This window comes from Lampetra planeri, chromosome 8 (assembly GCF_965212315.1).
Source record: "Lampetra planeri chromosome 8, kcLamPlan1.2.h2, whole genome shotgun sequence".
In the NCBI taxonomy this organism is placed as follows: domain Eukaryota; kingdom Metazoa; phylum Chordata; class Hyperoartia; order Petromyzontiformes; family Petromyzontidae; genus Lampetra; species Lampetra planeri.
Genome location: NC_136114.1, coordinates 3,023,535 through 3,039,486, shown reverse-complemented (window position 1 = coordinate 3,039,486; position 15,952 = coordinate 3,023,535). Strand labels below are relative to the sequence as shown.

The window sequence follows — 15,952 nt, the reverse complement described above, 5'->3', positions numbered from 1 at the left end:
CCCCAGATGTAAAAGCGTGTCCCCATGCAGAGTCCTAATCAACTAGTACCGCAAGGATGCCGGTACAACCAGACGCCAGCGTTCCTGTAACCCTTCCCTCCACATCAGCAGACCATCGCGGAGAGCGGTTTCTGGCATACCCCCCGTACCCAGTCCCCCACTCTTCTTCGCAGTCCGATTCCGTAACGAGACCAATGAACCATCCAACATTTGTTCCCGAATCCATACAGCCCTTGGAAGATTCAGAATCCCATCAGCCGGTCCCGGCTCCTTTGGAGCTTCAGGCACGTCGACCGCCAACGCAACAGGCTGAGGGGGTTGCTGAATCGGCGCACATCTATGCGTCCCCGACGCGCACACGCAAGGGGATCGCTGCGGCAACCTAGAAAGCGCGTCCGCCTTCGCGTGACGCACCCCCTTCCGATGGTGAATTTGGAAGGAAAATTCTTGCAGCGTGTCCAACCACCGCGCCAACTGGCCGGATGGTTGGTCCATCTTAAGAGCATACTGCAAGGCCGCATGATCCGTGCGAACAATAAACGAACGACCGTAGAGATACGGTCGAAATTGGCGGAGAAAGAAAACAATAGCCAAAAGTTCCCTGCGTGTGACGCAGTAGCGAGTTTCTGAGGGAGACAAAACCCGGCTACCATACGCTACCACGCGTTCCACACCACCTTTTGATTGAGACAACACGGCCCCAATGCCCGTGTCACTCGCATCCGTATCCAGAATGAAGGGGTGATCGAAATCAGGATAATCTAACGTCGGTGCCGTAGCCAGTCGATCGCGCAGGCCCTGAAACGCCGCCTCTTCCGGCGGTCCCCAAGCAAATTTCCTTCCTTTACCCATAAGGAGGTGCAAGGGCCTCGCGATCGTCGCGAAATCCGGAACAAACCTCCGATAGTATGAGGCAAACCCCAAAAAGCGACGTACATACCCCACCGTGGCCGGGGTTGGCCAGTCACGGACGCATGCTGCCTTGTCCGGATCCGTGGCCACCCCGTCCGCACTTACGATGTGCCCCAAATAGCACATGGACCGTTGCAGTAGGTGACATTTCTTAGGCTTAAATTTCAAATTTGCGGAACGCATCCTGGCGAACACCGCCTCCAACCGCAGTAAATGCTCATCAAATGTGCGGCTGAAGACGATAATATCATCTAAATATATCAGACATGTCTCCCACTGCAACCCCGTTAACACCAACTCCATCAACCTTTGAAATGTGGCAGGGGCAGCATTCAGCCCCATCGGAAGACAATTAAATTGGAATAACCCGTGCGGCGTACGGAAAGCAGTCTTCTCCCGCGAGGGCTCGTCAAGGGAAAGCTGCCAGAATCCCGAAGAGAGATCTAGCGTTGAAAAGAACTTCGCCCCCGACAAGGCATCGAGGGAGTCGTCCATACGCGGCAGGGGGTACGCATCTGCCACAGACACTTTATTCAATTTTCGAAAGTCGACACAAAATCGCAATTTACCATCCTTCTTTTTAACCAAAACAACAGGCGCGCCCCATGGGCTGATAGATGGAGATATTATGTCCGCAGCCAACATGTCATCCACTGCCCCTCGAACCTGATCTCGCTCCGCCGGACTCATCCGATGCGAGTTCAAGCGAATAGGGGCAGCGTCCCCTGTGTCAATATGATGGTAAAGCAACGAGGTGCGTCCCAAGTCCAAATCGTCGGAGCTGAACACATCAGAATAACTCAATAATAATTTACGAAGCGCACAACGTTGTTCACCGGAAAGGGAAGAATTTTCCCCACACAATTCGGCGATCCAGCGATTATCAGCGGCACCAGGACCTGAAATACCACCAACCACGACCTGGCTGCCCAGATGATCTTGTGCCGTAAACGCCGTAGTGGCATGTGCCACAACCGTACCAGCCGGCACACACACATTTTCGGTACTTGCATTAAGCACCTGCAGAAACGGCTGCTGGTCAAGCCGGACAATGGTTTGCGCCCCAACGAGCGCCGCTCCGCCCGTTATAGTGGCGGACGGCGCCAACAAAATCCCAATTGCACCCTGACGACCAGGTACAGGCTTCCGATATTGCAAGGGGATAAGCATCTGTGAGCCAGGTGGAATATCAACAGATACCTCGGACAGCGCCTGCACCTGAGCGACCGGAGCAGGTCGCCCCCAGGGCGACGGTAGAAATGTAATTTTTCGCCCACCCGGTAATTCAATGCAGTTTTGATTAATTCGAATTAGAATGGGCATCTTGGCCAGGAAGTCAGTTCCCAACAAGCAAGGAACCGTGAGGGACCTCGAAATTAACACAATTCCCGAGGCCGACACTCCCCCGATAGATATTGTAGCGTCCACCTGGCCCACAATGCCCATGCTACCCCCGTTGGCAGCGACGCAGGAATCGTAAACCGGACGCACGGCCTCAGGTGGGATGTTCAACAGATGGAAAATGACATCCGATATAATGGTCGCGGACGCCCTGGAATCCACTAACACACGTACGTCCACCCCTTGTATAGAACCAGGTACAGTGGACGAACCAGTAGCGGCCGCGACGACCCACCATGCCAATTTACGCCACTGCGTTACCGAGCGACGTGGCCCAGTTGATGGCCTCCCCCCGTTATTAACAACACCCGGATAGCACGACAGCAGTGATGAGTGAGGTGTCAAGCCTTGCCGGGTGTCTGGTGCGCACCGACTTGCCTGTCCTGGAGGATCCTTCCATGGCACGTCCGCTGACGAGGCCTCCTGCTGGGGCGGACCCGGGACGCGGGCCCAGCAGTCCCTGGCGTAATGGCCTTTACGGCCACAGCGGAAGCAGTCGATGTTGTTGCGCCGCGCCGCAGGCACCCCGTCCCAACGCTCCCGTGGCGGTGGCGCAGATCGCGGCCCCGGTGTACTGCGGGCCGACCACTGAGCAGAGGCGGCTGTCAGCTCCTGTGGGCCCCCCCCATCAGGAACGTACACCGCCTTCTTGGGATCCCAACCCGCGGCACCTCCCTCGACGATAGGCCCCCCCGTCCACGCCATGACTTGCTTCCAACGGCGCAGGTTGAACTGGGCATCAAGACATTTAGCGGCCGCCTGGGACGTAAGCTTTTCGTGGCCACACACCGGCATAGGAATCCCCAAATCCCGGGACAGCTCGAGCATCTTACCCAAGATGAGAGGTTCGAGCAGGTCAGGCTCCGTCTCCGGGTATGCAGCCATGGCCAACTCCAATACCGCACCCCTGTATGCCACCGGCGACTCCTCGGGTGCTCGCTGACGTTGAACAAAACGGCGATGAGCATCATCCGGTGGCTCATATGCATCTGCCATCTCGTCGAAAACTCCTCTCAATGTTTTCTTCTTCTCTGCCTTTATAAAGCGGAAGAATCTCACCGACTCGTCACCGAGAAGAGTCGGTAAAACCTCCAATGCCTCAGCGTCCATCCACCTTGCTGAGCGTACCGCCGCCAGAAATCTGCAGGCGAAAGCACTCCAATCGCCCCCGATGGAGAATTCTTTGACGGTCGTGAGATGACGACTGCGACTCCTTGTTGCACCGTCCTCAGCCGATGACTCACCAGGCGGCATATTCAAAATGGCGTCGCATCGCAACGTGTTCAAGATGGCGGCCTCTCGCCGCGGAGAGCGCAAAATGGCGGCTTCCCGCCGTTCTTCTCCTGCCACGCCCAAGATGGCGTCTTCTTGCCGCGTGGCCAATGGCGCTGACAGCGAACAAGGCAGCGACCTGCGGACCTCCATCGGCTCTCCCCAACGCCGTCCTCGGCGTGACGAGCTCGCACAATTGCGCGAGCACGATTTTCAGCGTCTCCAGCTGCGCCGCCATCTGCCTCCATCGCCAATCCGCGTCCTCTGGTGCAGACGGGTCCACCGACGCAGCGACATCTGGGACTCCCGGACCCGCACTTGTTCCCGCACGGATCTCCTCCTCCATCGCAGGCAGGTCGACCGCCCGAGCAAGGTCGTCGTCGTCGGATGATGTAGCAGATGATGGCGCAGGAATATTCTTTCTTCTGAGCTGTTTTGACATGCCGTTTCACTTCTGACACCAGTGTAATAAAGGACTCGATCCTGGGTCTGTCTCCGTTGTCCTTTATTCGGGTTCTTACACTTTTCCCACACGGCCCTCGCTCAGAGCTCTCCCCTTGGCAGCTCCATAGCTGCTCTCGCTCCCGTAGCCTCCACACCTCTGCAGCTCCGCTGCAGATCCCCTGTGCAGTCCTCCGGCTGCCCTCACTGCAGCTCCACCGCTGCCCTCACTGCAGCTCCACCGCTGCCCGTCGTTCCTCCGTGCTTGTTCACCGCTTGCCGACGGTGCCAAGTCTTACTCCCCCGTGTGTGTGGCGATCTCGCCACTCCTCGACCTCCGCCCTGCGTGGCCTCACTCTAACTCTGTCTCCCACACTCTCCCGTCTCTTCCGGTATCTCTCCCTTAAGACCTCACCCCTCTCTCACACGTGACCTAACTCCTCCCCCCCATGACGTCATATCCGCGAAGCCGTTTACACCCGCATTACACAGGTAACGAGCTGAGATTAGGAGCACACTCTTAAAGGGAGTGCTCCTAATCTCAGCTTGTTACCTGTATAAAAGACACCTGTTCACAGAAACAATCAATCAATCAGATTCCAAACTCTCCACCATGGCCAAGACCAAAGAGCTCTCCAAGGATGTCAGGGACAAGATTGTAGACCTATACAAGGCTCGAATGGGCTACAAGACCATTGCCAAGCAGCTTGGTGAGAAGGTGACAACAGTTGGTGCAATTATTCGCAAATGGAAGAAACACAAAAGAACTGTTAATCTCCCTCTGCCTGGGGCTCCATGCAAGATCTCACCTCGTGGAGTTGCAATGATCATGAGAACGGTGAGGAATCAGCCCAGAACTACACGGGAGGATCTTGTCAATTATCTCAATGCAGCTGGAACCATAGTCACCAAGAAAACAGTTAGTAACATACTACGCCGTGAAGGACTGAAATCCTGCAGCGCCCGCAAGGTCCCCCTGCTCAAGAAAGCACATATACATGCCCATCTGAAGTTTGCCAATCAACATCTGAATCATTCAGAGGACAACTGGGTGAAAGTGTTGTGGTCAGATGAGACCAAAACGGAGCTTTTTGGCATCAACTCAACTCGCCGTGTTTGGAGGAGGAGGAATGCTGCCTATGACCCCAAGAAAACCATCCCCACCGTCAAACATGGAGGTGGAAACATTATGCTTTGGGGGTGTTTTTCTGCTAAGGGGACAGGACAACTTCACCACATCAAAGGGACGATGGACGGGGCCATGTACCGTCAAATCTTGGGTGAGAACTTCCTTCCCTCAGCCAGGGCATTGCAAATGGGTCGTGGATGGGTATTCCAGCATGACAATGACCCAAAACACACGGCCAAGGCAACAAAGGAGTGGCTCAAGAAGAAGCAGATTAAGGTCCTGGAGTGGCCTAGCCAGTCCCCAGACCTTAATCCCATAGAAAATCTGTGGAGGGAGCTGAAGGTTCGTGTTGCCAAACGTCAGCCTCGAAACCTTAATGACTTGGAGAAGATATGCAAAGAGGAGTGGGACAAAATCCCTCCTGAGATGTGTACAAACCTGGTGGCCAACTACAAGAAACGTCTGACCTCTGTGATTGCCAACAAGGGTTTTGCCACCAAGTACTAAGTCATGTTTTGCAGAGGGGTCAAATACTTATTTCCCTAATTAAAACGCAAATCAATTTATAACATTTTTGACATGCGTTTTTCTGGATTTTGTTGTTGTTATTCTGTCTCTCACTGTTCAAATGAACCTACCATTAAAATTATAGACTGATCATTTCTTTGTCAGTGGGCAAACGTACAAAATCAGCAGGGGATCAAATACTTTTTTCCCTCACTGTACTTCACACCCCCAACAATCTTCATAAGATTTCTCCTCGCTTGTTGCTGCTGTCTTTCAAGCTCACGTGAAAGTTGCACATTTACAGGTTTTGGTTCCTGAATCTGACTCATCACAGCTAATTTGTGACACTGCCTGTCTTTATGCGCACTACATTTCTCCAGTGCCTTCTTCCAATTTTGAAAGCCAGTCTTGACAAAAGCTGAATTTGCTTTTGACGCAAGCTTAGACTTTTGTGTTTCAAAGTATTTAGCACAATAGAAACAGAGGATCCCATTTAAAGAGGGGTTGTAATGGAGCCAAGTATAATCTTTAAACCATTTCTCCTGAAAGTAGAGTGTCCTATTTGATAGGGTTTGACTGGGTATGACATTAACATTTGGCTGATTTGGGCGAGGTCCAAGCTCCTCCCCTCCCTCTCCTGCACCTTCATCTTCGCTTGCCTGTCTGCTCTCTCTCTGTCTGTCATTGTCTCAAACTCACTCTCCCTGCTTGATTGTATTATCTGAAATACACATGAGAAGCCATACTTAGAGGAACATCTCAGCTTAAATTAACATTAGGATTAGACTGTTGTGATGTCATTATTTGGTCTTAACCATCAATATTTGCTCCTTTTCTCACTCACCTCCATGTCATCTACTCTCCCTGCCCTGTCGACATCCTCATGATCTCTCTCTTTACTCTGAATGCACCAGAGTGAACATGAAAGAAATATGGCAGATATTCGCGTGCGGTTGTTTTTTTTTGTCGCCCAGCGTTCTGCAGCGGGCCTTTGTTTTTGCGTACAGCAAAAGTGTAAAAAAAAAAATCTAATCTTCATGTAATGTGACACTGTGTGGTCAATTTTTATTTCTTCCTCACAACTGTGCTTGCCTTATTATAAATATTTATACGCACAAATCTAACGTGCAGTCCCAATGTGCAAACATTTAAATTAATACATAATCCGAGTAAACCCTAAAATGTACGGTGTGACAGCATAAAAAAAATATTACATCTATGGCGTCGTTCATGAATAAGTTATGCTTTGCATATCTCAAATCCGTAGCAGAACAATAGTGCAGGCTGAAAAACCATACATTTTAAACGAGACGCAAACATGGGTAAAAAGCACACCTCAGTGCATATGCAAAAAAACCCGTGAATATTTCCTGAATATATGCATTGTGGTCCTCCTGGATTAGATCTCCATCAAAGTAAATGTGAACAAATGTCACCGACTAACAGCAGCAATGGGGCCGTCCATAAATGACGTCACGCACCTAAGGGGGGAGGGGGGTTAGACATTTGTGACGATGTGTGACGAGGGGGGGGAGGGGGGTTTGAGAAATGTGACGTCACATCAAAATGCGCAACTTTAAATCAATATAGACAACACGTTCTACTTAATTAAATATACTTTTTAATACAAGTTTTCTCCTACAACATCAAAGTGCAGCGCCATATTAAATACGCACTACAATGACAATAGTTTAAAGTGATTTGAAGCCTGTTTTATTTAAAAAATGGAAATATGGTTGGGGGGGGCAGAGCTTTGTGACGTCATATTTGAGGGGGGGGTCTGACTTTTTGGGACGCCGTGTGACGAGGGGGGGAGGGGTCAAAAATCGGCCAAAATTGCGTGACGTCGTTTATGGACGGCCCCAATGATAAACAAGTGTGGACCGGCTTTCCATATATTTATGCAAAAACAGCAAGGGATTTAAGGCACGCACATACGTATGTGCTACAAAATAACAATCACAGTCACACAATGCAGCACACACATGCTTTTACAGAATACACCGAGTTACTTTTCAGCAAATAGCAGTAGTCCAGATAAATGGCAAAATACACAGTTTCTTATTACCAAATAATAAGCACAGTACAGTGCTTAAAATATTCAATCACCTCTATTGAGCACTATTTTTGTGAGCAACGTGGAAACCCTGTGTTAAATACCCAACCGTAACTCCAAGCAAATATCAGCATGTTCAGTCTAATCCGGCCTTGCAAAAGTTTCATTGAAGCGTGCAGCACGTTCCAACTTGCAGGCATTAAAAAGCCCTTTTAAGGTCTTTACAAAAGTCGACCACTTTGTGCTTATATTCTGTAATTGATCATACTTGACTCTTCCTGTGGTAAAATGTATTGAGGTGAAATTAAAACAATTAGGATTTTACAAGGAAGAAGGGTTAAGCAACAAAGCACACGTGTGAGCTACTGTCATCACCATCACGACCTCAAGCTTAACAGCAATTTGATGAATGGTCGCAATTTGGATTTGCAATAAAAAAAAATTGAAACAACATTTTTGCATCTCATGTATTTTTTCTGTCGTATATTTTTGTTGGCTTGCTCCGTTAGATACATTGTTAAAAATTTTAAAACAAAGGGTAAAGTATATTTTTTATTATCTTGATACTGGAAGAAAGGGTCTCGTATATATAATCATTGTATTATCAATGAAATATATGACGAGAAGAAATGGCACGTGGATAATAGAATGGTTTACAAATTATCCTTATGGCGGTACCAAATGATACAAAATGGCCGAGGCTATTATATATTTTATTTCTGTGACACTTTTTTCCAGGGGTGTACTTAACTCTGCGACTGGGGTACCAATCAATCCGAAATCAGTGCTACTCCGCGATGTCGAAACGTCAAACAGCATAAAAAATCCGTTATCGAAAAATTCTACTTTGAATAGTGCATCGCGTTCAGCTCGTCGAGATGAGTCGATTGCCGCATCGCCGACCATCAACAGACTAAAAATAACTGCATCACGGACATTATGCGAGAGCCGGGGTACCATGGTATCCCGGGGTACCGCCATAACGTTCAAATCAGCGTAGGGCCACTGTATACTGTGTGTAAATATACACATCGCACAGATATTGAGTGCGATCAGTCTGTGGCAATTTCCCCCCTGTCAGCCTCAAAGAAACCGTTGCAGGGCAGCACCTATAATTTCCAAACGTGTTAAATAAAATAGTACACATTGGTTCCTCCGTGTTTTTTTACACACTACTGTAATATAGTTTTCACTGAAAAAATGGAGTAATTTCCATTTTTGCAGTTGAGGTACAATCATTTCAAAGGTTTGCAGTAATTTTCTTAGGCTCTAAATAACATGTTTTAAGAAAACAGCCTGACCTTCATTTTACCCAGAATCTTGGCTTAACAATGTTATGAATTAAAAATAATAGCACAAGAATATCGATGCTACCATAAAACATTTTACATATTGTACAGTTTTATAAAATATCTACGTGACTTTATCGAAAGACCCAAAGAATGTGAATTCCTGCAGTCACGACAGCTTTAAGTCACGATTTACTATGTTTCTATCTCATATTAAGGTGTTGGCAAGAGATGCAGCCATGGTTACAACCACCCAGCAGGTACAAGAGGATTATTGGCAAATGTTAAGCTTCATGATGTATGATTAAAATTCCTCAGATTCACTGCCAGCGCCTCGGGCTTCGAGGTATCAACACACTCATTTGGAATTATCTGTCCCACTGGAATTGGCGAACCCATTTATGACCAAGCCAAATAGGTGACAGAAATGGGTCATATAAACATACTGTGCCGTAGTACAGTATTTTCTATATATACAGATGAAAGAAGTGTAAAATACATTTTGATGTTACCCAGATTCACATTTGAAAGTGCATATTTCGCATTGCACTTTTGATCAGAAACACAGAGGGTCAATGTACATATTACTGTACATGTGATTACACTTAACAATAGGTTTTACCCTTTCTGGCAATTAAACAGGTGTTAAGATGTTAAAACACAAAATAGAATCTATTAGTAATGCGGTATGCACTGCTGTAGTGAAAGCAGGTACCACCACGGTCAGCATGCACTGCTGTAGTGAAAGCAGATACTACCAAAGTCGGTATGCACTACTGTAGTCATAGCAGGTACCACCACAGTCAGTATGCACTGCTGTAGTGAAAGCAGGTACCACCACAGTATGCACTGCTGTAATCATAGCAGGTACCACCACAATCAGTATGCACTGCTGTTATCATAGCAGGTACCACCACAGTTACTATCCACTGCTGTAATCATGACAGGTACCACCAGAGTCGGTATGCACTGCTGTAATGAAACCAGGTACCACCAGAGTATGCACTGCTCTAATCATAGCAGGTGCCACCACAGTCAGTATCCACTGCTGTAGTGATAGCAGGAACCACTACAGTCGGTATGCAATGCTGTTGTGAAAGCAGGTACCACCACAGTCGGTATGCAATGCTGTAGTGAAAGCAGGTACCACCACAGTCGTTATGCAATGCTGTAGTGAAAGCAGGTACCACCAGAGTCGGTATGTACTGCTGTGATAGCAGGTACCACCACAGTCAGTATCCACTGCTGTAGTAAAAGCAGGTACCACCACAGTATGCACTGCTGTAATCATAACAAGAACCACCACACTATGGGAACCTCATTTGCCAGTAAAAATATGATAATTGGTTCTTTACCCTTCTATCTGGCAACAAAACTGACACCTTTTTACAAGGAGTCATGTTTGCATAGACCGCAATACCTGTAGTCATAATACAAACAAAATAACATAACTCTGATAATGTGCACTGTCCTTAAAGTTGATTGATCCACACCCGAGACAGCTTTCCTTAGAGCCTAGTCTCATATGGGTTGGACCAGATGACGCCAAAAGGCGCACAACTCAAAGACAATGTACCATCAGAGTATGAGAGCTCGGGGCAAGCATCTATTGTCTTTGAGTTGTGCGCCTTTTGGCGTCATCTGGTCCAACCCATATGAGACTAGACTCTAAGGAAAGCTGTCTCGGGTGTGGATCAATCAACTTTAAGGACAGTGCACATTATCAGAGTTATGTTCTTTTGTTTGTATTATGACTGCAGGTATTGCGGTCTATGCAAACATGACTCCTTGTAAAAAGGTGTCAGTTTTGTTGCCAGATAGAAGGGTAAAGAACCAATTATCATATTTTTACTGGCAAATGAGGTTCCCATAGTGTAGATGCTTGCCCCGAGCTCTCATACTCTGATGGTGCATTGTCTTTGAGTTGTGTGCCTTTTGGCGTCATCTGGTCCAACCCATATGAGACTAGGCTCTAAGGAAAGCTGTCTCGGGTGTGGATCAATCAACTTTAAGGACAGTGCACATTATCAGAGTTATGTTCTTTTGTTTGTATTATGACTGCAGGTATTGCGGTCTATGCAAACATGACTCCTTGTAAAAGGTGTCAGTTTTGTTGCCAGATAGAAGGGTAAAGAACCAATTATCATATTTTTACTGGCAAATGAGGTTCCCATAGTGTAGATGCTTGCCCCGAGCTCTCATACTCTGATGGTGCATTGTCTTTGAGTTGTGCGCCTTTTGGCGTCATCTGGTCCAACCCATATGAGACTAGGCTCAAGGAAAGCTGTCTCGGGTGTGGATCAATCAACTTTAAGGACAGTGCACATTATCAGAGTTATGTTCTTTTGTTTGTATTATGACTGCAGGTATTGCGGTCTATGCAAACATGACTCCTTGTAAAAAGGTGTCAGTTTTGTTGCCAGATAGAAGGGTAAAGAACCAATTATCAGGAACCACCACAGTCAATATGCACTGCTGTAGTGAAAGCAGGTACCACCACAGTCGGTATGTACTGCTGTGATAGCATGTACCACCACAGTCGGTATGCACTGCTGTGGTGATAGCAAGTATCACCAAAGTCGGTATGCGCTGCTGTAGTCATAGCAGGTACCACTACAATCAGTATGCACTGCTGTAGTCATAGCCGGATACCACCACAATCAATATGCACTGCTGTAGTGAAAGCAGTTACCACCACAGTCAGTATGCACTGCTGTAGTGAAAGCAGGTACCACCAAAGTCGGTATGCACTGCTGTAGTTGAAGCAGGTTACCACCACCAGAGTCGGTATGCACTGCTGTAGTGATAGCAGGTACCACCACAGTCGGAATGCACTGCTGTAGTGATAGTAGATACTACTATAGAGTGAGTAGATACTGCTATAGAGTTCAGCAGATACTATTATACAGTTAGTCGTTAGTACTGTAGAGTCGGTAGATACTACTTTAGGGCCAGTAAATAGTACTACGGTCAGTCGTTACTGCTACAGTCAGTAAATAATACATAACAGTAAGTAGATACAACTACAGAGTCAATATATACTACTTACTCTGTTGTATGTAGGGTGTGTAGGTATATATACCTACGCGGCGGTAAAGATATTTTTTTGGCGTGGGGGTCGACAATTTTCGGAAACCTTTTAGATAAACTTTTTATCCCCACTCTCTATTATTTTTTAGGATTTTGTGCAAGCCTCTTATAATTGTGTTGGTGGAGAAATGGACAAACGGCAATACCTTAGTATCTGTGTATGTATATGTAAGGTTTTTAAGAGAAGTTTTGAAGTATATTTATCGCCCGGGCAACGCCGGGTACTTCCCGCTAGTCTTGTATATAAAAGTCTCTGTGCATGCGCGCTTGCGAGAGATTTGGCTCTCAAACGGTGGGGTTTATGTAAAAAAAAATAGCCAGGTACTACACCGTAGGCCCCGTGCTTGGCATAGGCTATTCCTTTTTCACGTCCGCCACCTTTAAATAAGTTGTATTAGCGATAATACAACTAACTGCCATACGCACCCTGAAAGTTGTGTGTCTGCAGCAAGCGCGTGTATGTGTACCTATTGGCGCGCGTGTGTGTGGGGGGGGGAGTGGTAGTGTAGTGGTTAGCGTGCTGCGCTATGAACCCGGCGACCCGAGTTTGTATTCCCGCTCACGGCCACCACCGGTGACGATTATTTTAACCGGTCCTGGGCCTCCCCTAGGTCGACTCAACCTCAAACGAGTAACTGGTGTGGTGTGTGAACATCGCCACTGGGGGGACAAAGGCGGCCGGGCATGGTGAATCCAAGTTCCGGGCGAAGCCGGGTAGTAAAGCTAGTAAAAGCATAAACGGCCACCGACGCTCACCCGTCTGTGCAGCTGTGCCGCGCGAATATTAGGGCGGGGTCGCGTGGCATGTGTGCAAAATAAGCGCCTGTAGGGGCGCGTGCGTGCAAAGCCATCGCGTTCGCTTTTGAGACGGTGTACGCGGGAGTGTGCGAGATAACCCCGGGCGGTGGTGAGCCAGCCAGTTAGCGATGTCCCTCAGGGAGGGTGCTGGCGCGGGGGTGCCGATCACTCGATCGGCAGGCGGCCGCCGAGGAGGAGGGGGGAGTGGAGGGGGTGGATGTAGCTCCCTGCCCGCTCACAGGGAGCGGGGGGGGGGTGCCCCCACACATAAACATCCACAAATAAGTTTGTTTGCTAACTCCTATTCCTTGGTCATAGAGTTGCGAGATTTGCGAGATGGGGCCGGGAACAGAGCAAGGTCGGCTGAGCCCATGGAGCCTTGGGGAACTTGGCAACACGGACCTGGTTCGCAGTGGCTGTGTAAATCAGAAATCCTACTGATTGCACTGTTCGTGATAGATTGTGAACTTGAGCATAAACAAAGCATACACATAATCATATCATTTTCACCTTTTCAAGATGGAAAATTGTACACATAATTGTGCACCTGTATTCCATATGTGCAGGAATAAAAGCTGTACATTTGTGCTGTACACTTTAAATAAACATAAAATGTAAATGTAATCCGTAGTATTGCATTTTATTAGAAACATAATACTTACATAATGAACAGCATTAAACAAAACAACCTACCTGACATGTACTCACTGTTAAGTCATGCCATTGCGTTATCTTGTGTAAAGCGATAACAGTTGGAATACATATAAATAGGAACCTATCTGCCTTCATTGATGCTGTCGATGGAAAGTATTGTTTTCGCACATGCAACTTTTGCCTGCGTGTTCGTATACTATGTAACACAGCTCGCTCAAACCTCCAGTGCTCAGTAAAGAACAACAGGTGCACGCATCTTACGTGGCTAATGCAAATGAACATGTTAAATATAAGACATGAGTCACAACACTTTATTAGAGGATCAAGTTTAAAATTAGCACTGCACAGAATTCAGGACCGGGGATAGCACTTGGATACATTTCCCTTTTCTACTATTTTGAAAACGCTTGTAATTGTAATAGTGTCCTTTGATTGTCGTGAAAACATCTATACAACGTTTCATGAGCTACGGCAGTGGTTCTCAAAGTGCGGTCTCCGGTACTATCAGTGAGTATTCCGCGACGTTCCTCCGGGTGGTCCGCAGGGCTGTGATGCAATCGCAGGTTGATAATTACAATGTTTATACCTTTTGTTTTGGACACTACTTAATATTTTACTTACGATATTTAATAAACTACCCTGATTAAAATACCCTAACCCTAAAATCTAAATACCTCCCCCCCACAACCCCCATAAAAATAAAAACCTTGTAGGTGCGTTAAAAAAACTGTTTTGTTCCGATATTACGTCTAATTTTGTACGAGTGGTATCTAGAGAGAGAAGTGAATGCGTTTTGTCACCATGAGTGGGGGCCTGTGTGTTGCATCGGGCTGAGTGGTTCGCGGGCCAAGACAGTTTGAGAATCACTGAGCTAAAGAACTCGAGTGCCAATTCGACTTGCTTTCCCTGGTATGCATTTTCAGAATTTTTGAGTCAACTCAAGTTGGCTGCCAACTTTTGGCTGGAGCCTGAATGCTCTGGTCCAACTTCAAGTGAGAATTTAGCCAGAGCAGAAATACATCACAAAAACACATTGCAAAGCGGTGGGAGAAATTAACATTTCATTTACATTTCTTTCAACAAGCTACCTGGCCTATTGCTCAATATGAATCTCCGGATCTTCTCGGCCACAGTTATGTCTTCCTTTATGCTTGTGAAACGTGGACCCCTTGAAATCAATATATGAACCTTATGGCGGGATCCCGGTGTCCCATAAGCCCCGGCTCTCGCATAAACTGCGTTGCGACGTCATTTTATGTCTGTTGAAGGCGAACGATACGGCAATCTATTCCTCTCGACGAGCTCTACACGATACGCTAATCAAAGTTCCAAAGTTTTGTTTATGACTACGGCATCGTCCTCGCTGCGCTTGGACGACATGATAACACAATAAATCCACGCCAGATGGGTGGCGGCGTTTATCTGCGCGGTGGGACGGAGTCGTCAAAAATAATTAACTAATTACGATTTTGACTTCCGTTTATTCGGGACCCCGGAGTTCCGCCATAACGTTTATATGCGCCAGTAAAAAAAATAACTTTAAACGGCCTTCCTATGCTTTATCATGAGTTTTATCAGGCTGAATTGTGTGGGGAATTTGCAGATCCTTGAAAGATTTGAACACAATCCTATTGGTGAGCTCCTCTGGCAGTTTTTGTTTGGCCGAATAGAGAGGACCAAACAGGCGCAGCATGGGCTGGAGAAGAGATGGACTGATGTGGTTCAGGAGAATGTAAGGCTGAGTGGACTTGCCGATGTTTGGTAACCAGCGGTGCCAAGATCGGCCTCTGTGGAGGAGGTGCATAAAGGACGCTGGCTTGCAGTTGGAGGCAGTTGTCCTCCAACAACAGTGGAGGGCAGAGGAGCAATGCTAACAAGGAGCGAAGTGTCATATGGCTAAAACGCAGAACGTTGGCAAAGTGGAGTGCAAATTTGGTGCATTTGTCAGTCATCTTAGTCAACTGATGTTGGGTCTGTCCCGACCTGCCCAGAGAGCCTTCGATACTTCACGTGGCCTCAAAGCGCACCAAGCCTGGCACGAGCGCTGTAGTGATATCACCGATACTTAGTGGCGAATGGCGGCTATTGTTGCAGTCTTCAGTCCCGTTGCATACCTACTCCCAAACAACGTAAACACCCACCTTGTGTAATAACCCCGATCGCCAAAATATCCCTTAGGGTGCAATAATTTTCATATCCACGGGGCGGCGCGCTTCCAGACTCATGCAACTCGCTGTCCCCTTTGACCACTTTCAAGCGATGGAACCTCCTGTCACATCCTACCCTCTACACCAGTGTTCTTCACTACTTTTCAGAGGGGGGCCACTTTCGCAGATGAGACATCAGTGTGTGAGGGCCCGCCACAAATTTGAAACCATTGGGGTTTGACAGCAGCACGGGGGG

At 47.5% G+C, this 15,952-nt stretch overlaps 1 protein-coding gene across 1 annotated transcript in view; it reads right to left on the bottom strand.

Annotated features, from left to right (window-relative positions):
• The window catches only part of LOC144720212 (uncharacterized), a 101,437-nt gene that overhangs the window by 65,118 nt on the left and 20,367 nt on the right, over nucleotides 1-15,952 (bottom strand). The gene's annotated exons all lie outside the window — the stretch shown is intronic.